The sequence below is a fragment of the Rhinolophus ferrumequinum genome, chromosome 2 (genome assembly GCF_004115265.2).
Source record: "Rhinolophus ferrumequinum isolate MPI-CBG mRhiFer1 chromosome 2, mRhiFer1_v1.p, whole genome shotgun sequence".
In the NCBI taxonomy this organism is placed as follows: Eukaryota; Metazoa; Chordata; class Mammalia; order Chiroptera; family Rhinolophidae; genus Rhinolophus; species Rhinolophus ferrumequinum.
The window spans coordinates 56,694,509-56,709,434 of NC_046285.1; positions in this window are offsets into that span (position 1 = coordinate 56,694,509).

Consider the following 14,926-nt stretch of genomic DNA (forward strand, 5'->3'; position numbering starts at 1 on the left):
GGATCTTAGAAATCACCTAGACCTACTCTCTTATCTTGTGAATGAGAAAGCTAAGGCTCAAAGAGGCTGTTTTACAAAATCACAAAATATTAGCATTTGAAGGTGCAGCGAATATTTAGGCAACTTTATTTTTAATTTAGAGAAATAGGGGAAGTACAAAAAGTGCTTCACTATTATAACACCCATTTTCCCACCACCTATAATTGACAGCTGATCATTTTGTCATATTTACTTCAAACAATTTTATAGAAGGAATAAAACTATTTAGATACAGTTGAAATAAGCTTTTTTCCCATCCCCTAGTCTCCTTTCCCTCCTTCTATTAGAAAGGAGGGACAGCCCATATTGGAAATTTATTTGTGAATCCTTGCACCATACTTTGTACAATCTCATATATACATGTAGATATCAATGGATAATACATATCTTCTGTTAATGCTAGGAGGTTAGGACCCTTCAATCAAAACGATTCTGATTTTATCTGCTTGTATATTATCCTTCCTAGAAATATTTAGTAGAAAATTGCTGTAAGACAACAAAATTGTAAACAATTTCAGTCTAACACATCCATTTAACAGACAGGTCAGAGAGGTTAAGTGACTTGTCTCAATGGCTAGTGTCACCATTCAACGCGAACTCAGATGTCCTCCCTCCTCCACCCATCCCCACATTCTCTTTTCACTAGAGAACCCCTCCTGATTGCCTTTTTCCTTCTATTTTAAGTGCTGTGGCTGTTTTTCTTTATCATTTTTAGAAAGCTTTATTTCTTCCCTACACGTCCATTCCGAAAAGAAACAATTCCGGGGCTGAGAAATCTCATACCAGAAATAATATACTCTTTAACTTCCCACTTTGTTCTGAACAGCAGGGCAGCCAGGCAGACACCAGTCTCACACACCATTATGAATCTGTCAGCAATTAGAATTCTAAACCCTATTCGGTTTTTACTTGCTTCAATCAACTTGTCACTGCAGTGAGGATTATCTACTTTCTCAACATAAACATCAACCCGAGTGTGTGCAATGGCTTGCGTCCTTGGCGGAGGCACCGCCACGAGAATGTTAAACAGCGCATGCTGCAGACAGGAGGGATCTGGGGCCTTAATGGGCCATAATTAGAGGGGGCAGAGCTACACTAGCCTTTGTGTGAGGCTTCAGAATTCTGCTCCTTAGGACTGGGAGACATCTTGGGAGATGCAAGGAGGCTGCTGTCTGCTTCTTCCATCTCCGTTTTCTGAACTGGAAAGAAAGGAACAGAAAAGAAGAAAGTGTGTCTGTGCAATGTTTCCACTCAGACTCAAAGGACCCTGGGGATCATGCCACACAAGCCCTTCATTTAAAGGATTAGGAAACTGAGATCCGGAGAGGGGAAAGCCGTGGCCAAGGTCCAACCTGTGACAGAGCCCAGTGTCCTGACTCTCCACCCTGTGCTCTTCCCATCTCGCCACACTGCCCCCCGCAGGGGTTGTGGAAAGGACCTGTGTAATAAACCACATCCTTCACCCAAATTCTCTTAGTTTTCCATGGTACCCTGTGGTGAAAAAGATCAAGCAATACCGTGCAATAAATGTGAGTACAAGGCAAGCCTAGGGTACCAAAGACACTTAGAGAAGAGTCTCATTGCACATCAAATCTCTTCTGAAGATAGGAAGTATGTAAGTACACAAGCAGAAATTAATGTGATTCCTTTCAATGAGCTATTTTAAAATAATTGTCTAAGGAAGTTAGAGTTGGGTGGGAAAAGAGAAAGAGTTTGGTATCTTCTATTACTAATAATAGCTAACATTATATAATTTAACCTTCATAAGAACTTTATGAGGTTAGCATTCTTATTTTAGCGTTTATTTTACAGATGTGGAAACTGAAGCACAGAGTGCTGTATAACTTGCTTAAGTAACGGCAAACTAAAATTTGAACCTTGATGATGTGGTTCTAGTATTTCACTCTTAACCAATAAAAGTAGGGTGAACAACCATCCTAATTTGTCTGGGACTGTCCCAGTTTTAGTAATGAAAGTCTCATGACCTGTATAACCCCTAGGTCCTAGACAAACTTGGACAGTTGATCACCCTACACATAACTATAGTGACCCTTTTGTTTGTCAACAATTAAACCCAAGCCTGAAGAGGGGATTCAGTTATGTGGGTTGCCATCCCCACCTTTGTGCCCTTGGGAGGCTGAGGTCACAGGGAAGAACTTAAATATTAATATGTGCCAAATGCTATACTTAGCAATTGTCAGGCTTTTTGTCATTTTTATTCTCAAACACATCCTGGATGAGGTATGCAGAGAAGAAAGCAGAGAGGTTCAGAGAGCATTGGGTCAGCTGACTAAGATCTCAGAGTTAGCAAGTACAAAGCCAGGATTAGAATCTAGGCAAGCAGGAAGACCTTGAGACTTCTTTATAGGGAAATACCTCAAGTGAGGTAGACTCAAAATATGAAAATCCTATCTGTTTGGTGGACTGTTTATTTTTTTCAGATATGAGAACTCACCCCTAGAAACTTAAGTATAACTCTTTGAGAAGTCCCTTTCTGAATAGACCTTTGTGCTTCCTCCCCCTTCCCACTCACCCATGGGACATAATATGAGCTAGCCACAAATTAGGGTCAATACCTCAATGCCCTCCCCATCTCCATGCTATGTCCACACTTTCCCTTCCACTTAGATGATCACTCCCCTGCAGTAGTGTGCATGTAAGATTCCTACCCATTCTTTAAGATCAGTTCACATACTACTGCCCTAAAAGCCTTCCATGGATATCCTAGCTTACATTAATCACTATCTCATCTTTTTCCCCTAAAACTCTTTTCACTTTTTAAAATAGATATCCTAATTGCTTCATTCTAGGGTCTCAGGACTGGGACGGGGTGGTGCCTAGATCTCTTGCTGTGATGGGACCTACCTAGGCTTTATTCTGTTTCCTCTCAGTACTCTGCGGTACCAGAGGTGCCACCTGCACAGTCAGTAGTTCAGGTGGCTTGTTGAATGAATCTGTGTATGCATCAATATATTTCGTTATGAACTATGATGTTTGTACATGGAGATTTAGATCATGAAAACAAATATCCAGAATTTTTGTGTATGTCAGGGGATAATCGTTGGCCCCTCTAGGCCAGGCTCTACCCTAAAGCTAAAGCAAAAGATTAAGGCAATTGGCTAGATGTTTTTAGGTACCTACTTCTATAAAACTCATCTTAACTATCTTCACAACAGTATTTGGTATTAAGAATAATGATTTCAAAATGGCTTAATAGAAATAAACATAAGGCAGGGAGTCAATTTCCACTTTTTTGGTTATGACCCAAACTCACTGTATGACCTTTGGTCCTCTTTTTGCCCAAACTGTAGCATGATAGGGGCAGAATTACATGATTTCTGGGATCCCCCTGCAGCTCTACATGCCTATAATCCAATAATTCGAATAATTAGAGCAATTTTCCCTCCACAGGGACATTCTGTTCCCTACTATTACAGCCTTGGCATTCAGAAAATTTTGGATGAATAGTAATAACAAATTGGTAAAGGACCAGATGAAGCCACCTGAGGAAGAGGAGGGTATTATGTTTGAAGGAAGGAAGCCAGAGATTCTGGAGGGACATGATGTGTGAAATGTAGGCTGGGGGTTTAATGAGTTTGAGGCGTGAAAAACCCAAGCTTCAGGGCAGCATTTCCTGGCAGTGTTGAGCACAGCATGTTTCCATGCCCTCTGTGGCCGAGTTCTATTTTAGAATATACTTGCGCTGGGATACTCTAACACAGCTGTGACTGTCTGTTAACTTTTAGGTATGGCTCTCCATTCAAGCAAATGGCTCTTGGTCTTATATTGACAGACCTAGGGAAAAGGCAGCTAGAGGAAGATAGACTTAGAAACTAAGTTGATTTGTGACAAAAGAAGTGGATTTTGTTGCAACTGAGATGTAGCAAACTTAGCTCAACGGACCAGAGAAGATAGAAGATTACTCTATGAAGGTCAGAAGCAAATGATATGGGAAGTTTTACTGGACAGCCCCGCCCAGCAAGCAATGTTTCCTTCAGCATTTGAGAGTCCCTCAAAACTCCTTTGCCATTAATGCTTGCTTCTAGTTAGAATGGTACCTATTGAGAACTTAACACATGGAAAAAATTAGAGCACAGATGAGTGGTTTCACCATGCTCCCACCCTTCTCCCTTCTGGAATCCCTTCCAGGGCCCAAAGTGCAGAGCTGTCAAGTCCTGCCCTGAATGCTTTGGTTAAGTGGGTGCCCAGCCCAACTGAGGAAGCTGTGTCAGGGTTGGGTTAAGTTCTCCAGCTGCTGGGAAGGGCAGAAGTGGTCACCATGGAAACAAGCCCCTCATTAATCATTTAGTGACTCACAAGGAAATGACTGGGATGCAAAGGGGACTGGAGTCCCTGGAAAGATTACACCTTTTTCCTTGAAAAAAGTTGTCTAATTACATTCTTGAAAAACAAAGCAGCACTTCCAAAATAGAGTGAAAATGGCTAGGATCACTTTTGTCTTCTGAATTTAGGCCTCAATGCTGTGGTGCCCTGAGCCTGTGAAGGCAGGAAAGGCCCCCATTTGTATAGATTTTGTTACTGTAGCCAATTTTGCTTGATACAACCCAATGTCCAAAGGAGCAGAGTACTTTGGGTGTTATCCACTCAAAACTCACATTTTTTAAAGGAATAACTGAGGCGTCAGGAGTGAGTGACGTGTCCAAGGCCCATGTAGTGAATCAGTGGGGGAGCTAGGAGTAGAATCAAGGACTTGCATTCCAAATTTCTTACTCCTCCCACAATCCTGGGGTCAGAGTGGATTTTATCGTGAAGCTAGTGAAGATTAATGGGTCCCTTCCAACGCTGTGAGGGAGGCCTTAGCAATGTATTCCCACTGTTATCTCTCTCTCTCTCTCTGTCTTTCCCAACAGTAAAATATTTGAACTGCAATTGGTGAAGAATGCTATTTCTTTCCATTCTGTCTCCCTGTCCATCACTTTTCCCTTCAGGTTGGGAGTCAGAATGGCCATGAGCATTTGTGAGATCTGGCTAAGGGGAAGTTGAGGCAGGCTAACATTTACTTGGGATTTAGTAGGATATAATTATGTGGTTCCCAGTCACTTTCAGGAAGAGTTACGTTATTGTTTTATCTTTATGTAGGACAGAGTTCCAAGAATGCTTCCACAACCAACTAGCACCAGCATTCAGAGGAAGGGCAGGGCCAAAGTTTTGTTCCTATGCAGATACAAATGGGCCCTGTGTCATCTGGCACAGGGCATTTAAGGATAGTGGAGAAGAACAAGGTTTAACATGTATAGAGCCAGAAGGTAGTCTGTACAAAATTCTTCCACATCTCATGTGTGGAAGAAACTTGATAGAGATTTTCCATTATCAATAATGAATGAAACTTTTCTTTCTTTTTTTTTTAAATTGAAGTTTATTGGGGTGACAATTGTTAGTAAAGTTACATAGATTTCAGGGGTACAATTCTGTAATACATCATCTATAAATCCCATTGTGTGTTCACCACCCAGAGTCAGTTCTCCTTCCATCACCATATATTTGATCCCCCTTACCCTCATCTCCCACCCTCCACCCCCCTTACCCTCTGGTAACCACTGAACTATTGTCTGTGTCTATGAGGTTTTAGTTCTCATTTGTTTGTCTCATTCTTTTGTTGTGTTTGTTTTATATACCACATATCACTGTAATCATATGGTTTTCTGCTTTTTCTGTCTGACTTATTTCGCTTAGCATTATAATCTCAAGATCCATCCATATTGTCACAAATGGTCCTATTTCATCTTTTCTTACTGCCGAATAGTATTCCGTTGTGTATATATACCACAACTTCTGTATCCTGAATGAACTTTTCTAAACTATCAATACTAATTTTATAAAAATACATTTAAATCAACTAGAAAAATTGAATTATCTCTTTACAGAAAATAATTTTTAAAATGTATTGTCATAAGAAGTGGTGATCAACCAATATACCGGGGGTGCCAAAAAAAATATATACAAGTGGACACTTTGGTCAACATTACTCAGGCAGTAGAGTAGTTCACCTTAATCAGAAGTGTCTGGACGCTGATGGTAACCACTCACTTGTAATTGCAGAAGTCAAACGTGAATTATATTCATCTTTTGTTATCAGTATATATTATTACAATTTTAATAGTATTTTCCTTTCTTAAACTGTGTATACATTTTTTGGCACCCTCTGTATAGTCAACAATGGGTATGAATAAAATATAACATAGGTGTGTTAATAAAGGTGTTATGTTATTTTCTGGATTTTTATTTTTTTGCAGTATTTGTCAGGTTTATAATACCTGTTTTTGTTTTTGTTTTGTAATTGATGGAGATGAAGTTTGTGATTCAAAAAATATTCATACTTTTGCCTAATTTTATTTTTATAATATTATATTATTTTTTTCTTCAAGAAAGCCCCCATATCATATAAGTTGCATAAAATTTGGATCTGTCACCTGCCTGAGATACCTCATTAAAGAGTTTTCATTAACTATAGGATTACGGAGAATGACAAGATATGTCCTGCGTGGGTTTTGTGAATCAGGAAGCCATCCTTATTGTAAAGTCACTCTAGCACTATCTTTATTGGAATTTATCAATTTAGAAGAATGTTCAGAGTCTTTTGTTCTGTGCACAGGAACTGTTCTCTAATGCCAATCCATTTGGGTCAATTTCGTTGCTGGTAACAAGAGCAAAGCCTTATAGTACTGCACTATTACTCATCAGTATTATGTTTGTATACTGCTTATCCCCAAGCAACCAAGCCACTTACTCTCATTTGATTTTACCAAATTCAGTTTACCTTCTGAATATGCGCATTTCTGAAATATATCTGGGGATTAGGTGTTTTAGCCCATTTACAGAAGGAAAGGACTCAATTATATTTGATGAATTATTAAAATGTTAACTACTCAATTCCATCTCTAATATATTCTCTACTTAGAGAATTGCTATGAAGATGAAATAAGACAATGTATATGAAATATCCTCACCCAGACACTAGCACGTAAGTACTTGGTAAATATTAGTTTAATGTTAGATGATTCTTTACCCATAGGCAAACATTTGCCAACTTGGGTTCATGAAACACCCAGATGCCTGGAGGCATTTTTAGTTCCTTGAAAGAAAATGTGGTCACAGTACACAAGCATCGAATTTCTCTGTTTCAACATGAACCATGGATTGTAGAACTGAAGCAAGAAACCCAACACATGAAGTTTTTGCAAACTTGAGTGTTTAGGAAACCTTATTGGAGACAGATTTCTGAAATCATATGTTATCAGAAAAACTGTCTCTCGACTTACCTACTTTCCAGTTACATGACTGTTGTGAAGTGATTCTATTTATTTCCATTTTTATTTCTTTACCTTCAAAACAAAATATTAATAACTTATTGGCCCATAAGATAATCAAAAATATGATAAATTTGAAGATGTATAGACAATAAGTTATGATTTTTGCACCAGAGAAGTAAAATGGAGAACTAAAGCAAACTAGCAGATAATTTGTCTTACATTCCTCCTTCCAAAGCCCCATCACTACTTTCCTCATAATTACTAAGTGCAAACAAGTGGGACACACTTAATATGATTCCAGAACAGAATTCAAACATTTACAACCTAGAAAATATAGAAGTAAATACCTACTTGACAAAAGACAAAAAATAAGGGTTGCTGGACAAAAGTTCGGGTTGTCTCACTAACATCTTTATTTGCAAAGGGTAGATGAGATGGAAACTAAAGATGATAGAGAAAGAGAAGTGAAAGCCTATTATTTAACTAACAAATATAATCAATAGAAAAGTGAAAATAAACATTTAAGGAGGAAAGGGAAGGGTGAAGTACAGGGTGTGTGAACTAAGTCTGGTTTTTTCATAGACAGAAGTCAGTAGATGATAACTGATGTCGATAACAATACATAGAAATAAAGACATATTTTTCAGAGATATGAAGGTAACTATCAGCAGAATCAGAAAGAAAGGCTCTTAAGTTACCACTAAGTTAGAAATAGGAAGAAATGAGTTGGGAAGCTGTTGCTGTCCAACACAAGCCCTTCTGTATCATTTAATTTTCTTTATGATTTGATAACATATGAAAGAAAAAAATTAACAACTAAAAAAGACATGTTTTGTTTACATTTGTTGGCATAAAAATAACCTCAAATATTCACTATTGTTGTTAGTAAGGATTTTATTTTCAGCCAACTCTTTTCTTTATTCTATACCTGCACTGTCCAGTAAGATAGCCACTAGATAGATGTGGCTATATGGAATTAAATTAAAATAAAACAATATTAAAATTTCAGTTTCAAAGTCTTATCTGCCATCTTCCATAGCCAATGGCTACTGTGTTGAACAGTACAGAATTATGGAATTTTCCATTCTTGCAAAAAGGTCTCTACCCTCACTCTAAGCAATCTCATCCACACTTGAGCTTTTACCTACCACTCCCTGACCTTTGTCTCTAGCCAAACATCCTATCTCCTGAGCAACATGTCTTCACATGCACCTGCTGCTTAGGCATATTTTCATTTGATGATCTATAGCCCTTCATATCCAACGTATCCAAATGTGAACACATTGTATTTCCTGTGAAAATCGTTTTTCCTTCCTACATTCCCTACCTCTACCGTTGGAGCTACCATCTGAAAAGTCACCTGAGTCAGATGGTGGGTCTCTGCTACTTGTACCTCACTCTCTTTGAAGGTGACAGTGGTCTGAAAGAGCCCCACCTCTTCACTTCTTTCTTTCATATCTCTTCTGGCCAGAAGACCTACTAGGTTATCATGTTCTACTTATTCTCGGTGCAGCTTACACTTAAGCTAACTGAACTCTGTTCTAAAACTGACAAGCTCCTGACTGGCACCCTGGATATCACTTAGCTAGTCTTCTTTGTGATTTTTTCCTCCCCAGTAAAATGCCATTCCTCACTCTCTGTAGCTATGATATATTTTGAGTATTGCTATGCATTTTGATGTAACCACAACAAAGTCTGGGAATCAAAAGGCTTTTGGTAAAGTCAAAATACTATTTCTTTCTAAAGTCAGGGAGAAGGCCTAAGTTGGTCTGCTGCTTTGTAAAATCAGACCACAAAAAGCCAGTGGTTTCACAGAAGCTTAAAATGTGCTACTGAAATGAGTTGAAGTCAAAATGCCTATGACATCAGGATCACAAAATACATGTACTGATTGCCAACTATATGGAAAGGTCTGTGTTAGAGGAGAAATTGGGATACCTTCAAGGAGTCCACAGTCAATCAGGGTAGAAAATAGTTTAACAGCTATGTTTAATATAAGTCAAGTTGTGGGTCCAGTAGAAGGACCAGCTCAACATCTGTTCTAATCTTGTGCTTGAGCGTCTTTGGCACTGCAGAAATTAGGAAGCTATTATAATTTTCAGGTTCCTTTGTAACTAGATTCCAGAGGGGATTAAGTTCTAACTTAATTTGGGTCTTCTACCTATGAGTACACAATTTAGCCAAGTTTCTTAGCCTCTTGTATTTTGCTTTCTTCATTTCAATATACTCGTAGAGTTTGTGATATCAATTTATTCTTGAGAGGCATCTGTGGACTTATGGATGTAGTGAATGAAAAGACCTTAGCACACTGCCTGGTACCTATAAACATGCAATAAATTCTGGCAGTTACTAGTAAGAGGAAAAAATGGAATGCCCTTCCCATGTCCTGCTTCAGGATAAATGAGAAAGGGGGCAGAATGTGTCACATTCATTTTGCTAGTGCAGACCTGGTAGATGTAATGTGGTCCTGGAGCCAGTAGATCTAATGGAAGATCCTGATCAGTAGATTGTAGCTAAGGTGCGGTGTGACCCTGGTGCCTGCTGTTGGGATAGCAACCTCCTAATTTGCTAGATTCCTGAGAATGGCAGAGATAACTCATCTTTTGGTGGGCCAATTTTGTAGGGTTGTTCAGGGAATCACTTCTAGAGTCCCAGACTAAAGCTTCCACCTCTAGCCTTTCTAATAACATTGTAAGTACTTAATTTCATAGTGAAATGGTTTATATTATATGAAACTGAACCCAACCTGATATTGGCAGAATGGAAAAGCGGCATCATGTCTCTGTGGTGGCTTTGTGAGGTATGTTGGACAGTAACTAGGCCAGATCACTACTCCATATCTGTTTCTTCATTTGTAAAGTGGAAAGTCTTGAAGCAGGACATAGAAATGGCATTCCATGTACACTGCTCACTACAAGGGATTTCTTTCACCACTGTCTTTCAGGGAAACCATGGAGTGGGTGCCACAGCTGTCCACTTTCAGGTGATGTAGCATATCATACAGAACCATTTGTAAATCAAGTTCAACACTTTTTCCTCAGTCCATTGATTGTAGGAAACTCTCCATGAAACCACAGATATGGGCAGTTTAGTCTGCGTTACCACTTGATGGCCTATGATCAAGTGCTTGTCTCTACTAGGACCCAGTAGCAAACAGAAAGAAAAAAAATGTTATCTGGGAAAATGGAATATCTTTGCTTAAAATCCTAAGGTCTATCCTAAGGACTTCGAGGGTATTATACTAAGTGAAATAAGTCAGAGAAAGACAAATAGTGTATAATTTCAGTTACATGTAGAATCTTAAAGACTAAACAAACAAAATAAAACAGACTTATAGATAACTAACCGATAGTTGCCAGAGGGTGGGGCAGTAGGAGGATGGGCAAAAAAAGGTGAAAGGAATTTAGAGGTACAAACTTATAGTTATAACATAAATATGTCACAAGGATGTAATGTACAGCATACAAAATACAGTCAACACGACAATAACTCTCTGTACGGTGACAGATATTACTAGACTTCTCATGGTGATCATTTCATAACGTACATAAATATCAAATCACTATGTTATACAACTGAAACTAATATAATATTGTAAGTCAACTATACTTAATTAAAAACAGCTTTATATTCCAAAATTAAAAAAAAAAAATCCTAAGGCCTATCCAGTGATTCAGCTAGAGAGGATGGCCAAAGTTTCCATGCAGGATCTCCACCTGTAGCCCAAGTGGTAAGGTAGATTGCACAGCAGACTAAACCTGCTCCAGATCCTTCTCCTGTTCTGTGCCTCACTCAAAATTAGCAACCTTTTGGATTACTTGGTCAATGGGTTCAGACCCAAGGGAGGTATATGTTGCTTCCAAAATCTAAAGAACCCTATTAGGCATTGTGGTTCTTTCTTAAAAATAGAAGGACAGAAATTTTCCAAATGCCTTAGGAGATGTATCTTGACATGTCCCGGACCACTGATAACCTAGAAAAGTCAACAGTGTGATGTTTGGTGACAAAAGCCCCAGAATTTTGAGGGGAGGGATATATTTTCTTGCCTGTGTCACACAAATGTTAGAATACTTGCTACTTCTTGTTCACCTGATTAAATCAACATGATATCATCAGTGAAATAGATCAGTGGAACAGAGGGATAGCTGATCAAGTTCTATGTTAACTAGGATGTAACATAGGTTTGAAAAGCTGATAGAACCCTGAGTGCATTGCTGATCCTGACAGCTGAAAGCAAACTGCCTCTGATGATCTTTAATAATTGGAAAAAGAAAAAAATAAAACAAAAACTCATCATGTCAATAACTGCCTACCAGGTGCTAGGGAATGTATTTTTTTTTCAAATAAACAAAACAAACAAACAAACAAAACACACACACACACACACACACACACACATCTGGATCAATAACTGTAGGTGAAGTCAACAGTTGATGATATGTGCAATAATTCATGCTCATTCAGCATTTTCTAGACTTACAAGTATAACCAAATTCAGCTTCTTTGTGACAAGATGTAATACACCCCAAAATAAATGTAAGGTTTTGCCAGTTGATACCAGCAACAAACTGGAGAGCATATATGGGAACTGACCCAAAGTAAGTTCAGAGTGGAAGAAATATAATGTTGGAGAAGACAAAATTTATTGATTAGAGTACACTAGGCTAATATGCCGGATTCAATGTGTTTGAGCCACTAAAAATGGCCCTAAAACAATCAGTAACCACAAGACAGCCACGGGGTTTAAAAATTAATCTGGGGAACGTAATTTAGTGGTTACCAGAGGGTAAGGGGTTTGGGGGGTGGGAGATGAGGGTAAGGGGGATCAAATATGTGGTGATGGAAGGAGAACTGACTCTGGATGGTGAACACATAATGTAATTTATAGATGATGTGATACAGAATTACACACCTGAAATCTATGTAATTTTACTAACAATTGTCACCCCAATAAATTTAATAAAAAAAAAATGGCCCTAAAGGTTTGCTTGATTAATTGACTCAAACATGGGCCCAGCGGAAGTATATACTGAAAAAAATTTGAAATGTCAGAGAAAGGCATTCAAGGACTTAGAAAGATTGGGATGCTAACGTGAATTTAGTATGTAAGACCTTCTCACCTACCTTCTGTGTCCCCTAAGAAGGTCCAGAGATACTTCCTTCACCAAGGCCATGAGAAATACATTTGTAAGGGGAATCCCAACATTCTTAAAAAGCACTGGGCTATTCTCTGTAGGCCAAGAGTGGTAGTGGGAACTGTTGCCATTAATTTGGGCAATTTGGATTCAGTGGGGATCACACTATCCTAGGGAGGCAGGTTCAGATTCAAGTCAGACTCCAGTTCTCGTCTGCTTACACAGATCAAATAAGACTTGGGTGGGCTGTGCATCAATTTTTTGCTCTAAGGACAAAACGATCAACTAACCGATACCAAAGTTCTCTGTGGGTCACACCATTCTGAGCATTGCTTTGCCTCAGCTGTCCATCGTGGAAACCATGCTCACCTTGTTCTCTAGACTGAAGACAGAAATAATCAACTTAAAAATAATGTTTGTTGCCAGATACTATAGAAAAGTAAGTTTGACACTGACTCAGTATAAAATATTACACACTTTAGCAAAAAAAAAAAAAAAAAGAAAAAAAAAGAAAAAAAAATTAACAAATAAATTCAAAGATCCAAAAGGAAAAACAATGCTTGTTAGGCATTACATCACAATGAGTAATCCATACTTAAGTTGTCTCCTTTGTTCCTTAGATTACTAAATTTGCAAAAAATTATAGATTATCCATATTATAACCTGACCTAAGTTTCATGTGATAATAAATAAAACTGAGATTTCATTAATAATGGTATATTGGCAAATGAAGAATAACTGCACTCTAATCTGCACCATCAGCCTATGTTTGAACTGCCGGGCCAGTGATGAAAATAATATTGAAAAAGAAACACTAACCAAACAGAATAGTTCTCAAACAAGTTCAATAAGAGTTCCAGATTATCCATCACATGAAGAATGGCCGTGGTAACTGAGGGTTTTGTGTCAAAAAAACAAAACTAAAACTACTTTGTTGGAAAAGCATCAGTTAGATGCCTTTAATTGAAGTATAACCACATGAAACAGGAAATTGATTTATTTTGGATAACGTCAAAGGAAGAAGAAGGATCAAATAGATACTTTTCCAGGGAGGAAGATTTGGATGCAAAAGTTATTCAGAAAAACTTCTTGTTGCAGCTGCTGTGGAAAAGCTCAGGATTCTCTGCCTTGGGAATGTTTTTGCAGGAGCTGAGTCTGCATCTGCTGTGTGTTTTGGTTAAGCACATTCCTGTAATAGGTAGGAGGCTAAACTAGATGACTTTTTAAGGTCCCTTCCAATCTCCGATTCAATGATTCCAGAAAGAGGGAGCAGAAAATGTGAAAGAACAAGGAATTTCTGAGATGCATGTGGTAGGCATTGTGGACAGGATGTGAGAGAGAAGGTGGTGGTTTAGAGAACTCGATCCCAACATTATTCTCCATCCAATAATGCAGCATCATGATCTCTCATATATATCTAAAAGCACAAGAGTTAAACTGGACCTATTATTTTCTCACCTCAAATTAACCAGCAACTATGATACACTGATTTCGATGGCATGCCATTCCCTGGGAATGGAGGGAGACCTATGGAAAGAGCAGTGGGCCAGAAATAGGAAATTGGAAGTTTTAGACTCTAATCCGAGTATTACCAGGAAATTCACCATCTGCTTTTTGAGCAACTTCTAGCAAATCCAGTTGTCTTCACTCCAAAGGAGACTTGTGAGATGTTTACAAGATTATAAGAACCTTTGTAATTGAGTATAAAATAGTTCATCAGATACAAGATCTAGGCTCAGGAGGAGCCTCATGACTCTCTCATATTTCACAATGGTTGCAGTCCTGAAATGAAATACAGCTCACATTTTTTGTCTTCGTTTTGAGGCTAAAGTGAAGGTTTAGCAGAGCATATCGTAATTCCCCCTTGTGGCAACAGAATTATCCTAATGGGTTGCTACAATCGAGTGGAATAAGTATATCAAGTCTCTGTCACTCCCAAGACCTCAAAGGGAGTTTTTCCTTAGGCTCTGAGGAACTGGTATCTCCAAGAAAATCAGGAGACCTGGCCCCCTAAGTGCCTTCGGAGCACGTTGTGGGAGGTGCAGACCAAAGGTGAGTTTACACATCAGTGACTAAAGTTTCCTGCCACTAAGCATAAGAAGTCACTCATGAGCAGCGTCCCTAAACCACAGCTACAGGATGTGGGCACAAGCCCTTGTATAATTGTTGGCTAAGAGCCAATGAGCATTCATCCCTGTGCAAATACTTGGGCTTTTTTTGTTGTTGTTAACCTTTGAAAACCACAGGTATTAGCCTCTCTCTTTCTTCCCCTTGGCACGAGTCATCTTCTTTTCTCCAACTTGGTCTCTTGTGTGTAAAGAATTTCTAAGGAGCTTTCAAGCCTAAATTTAATACGTTTGCCCTCCCCTCTCCTGCCCTACAAAATGCCAGGCAGAGGTAAAGCCACCTTACAAAATATCTGCTGGCTGTGCTGGCTTCCGCAGCTTTGTTTGGGCTTTTTGATCAGGTAGGAAATCAGAG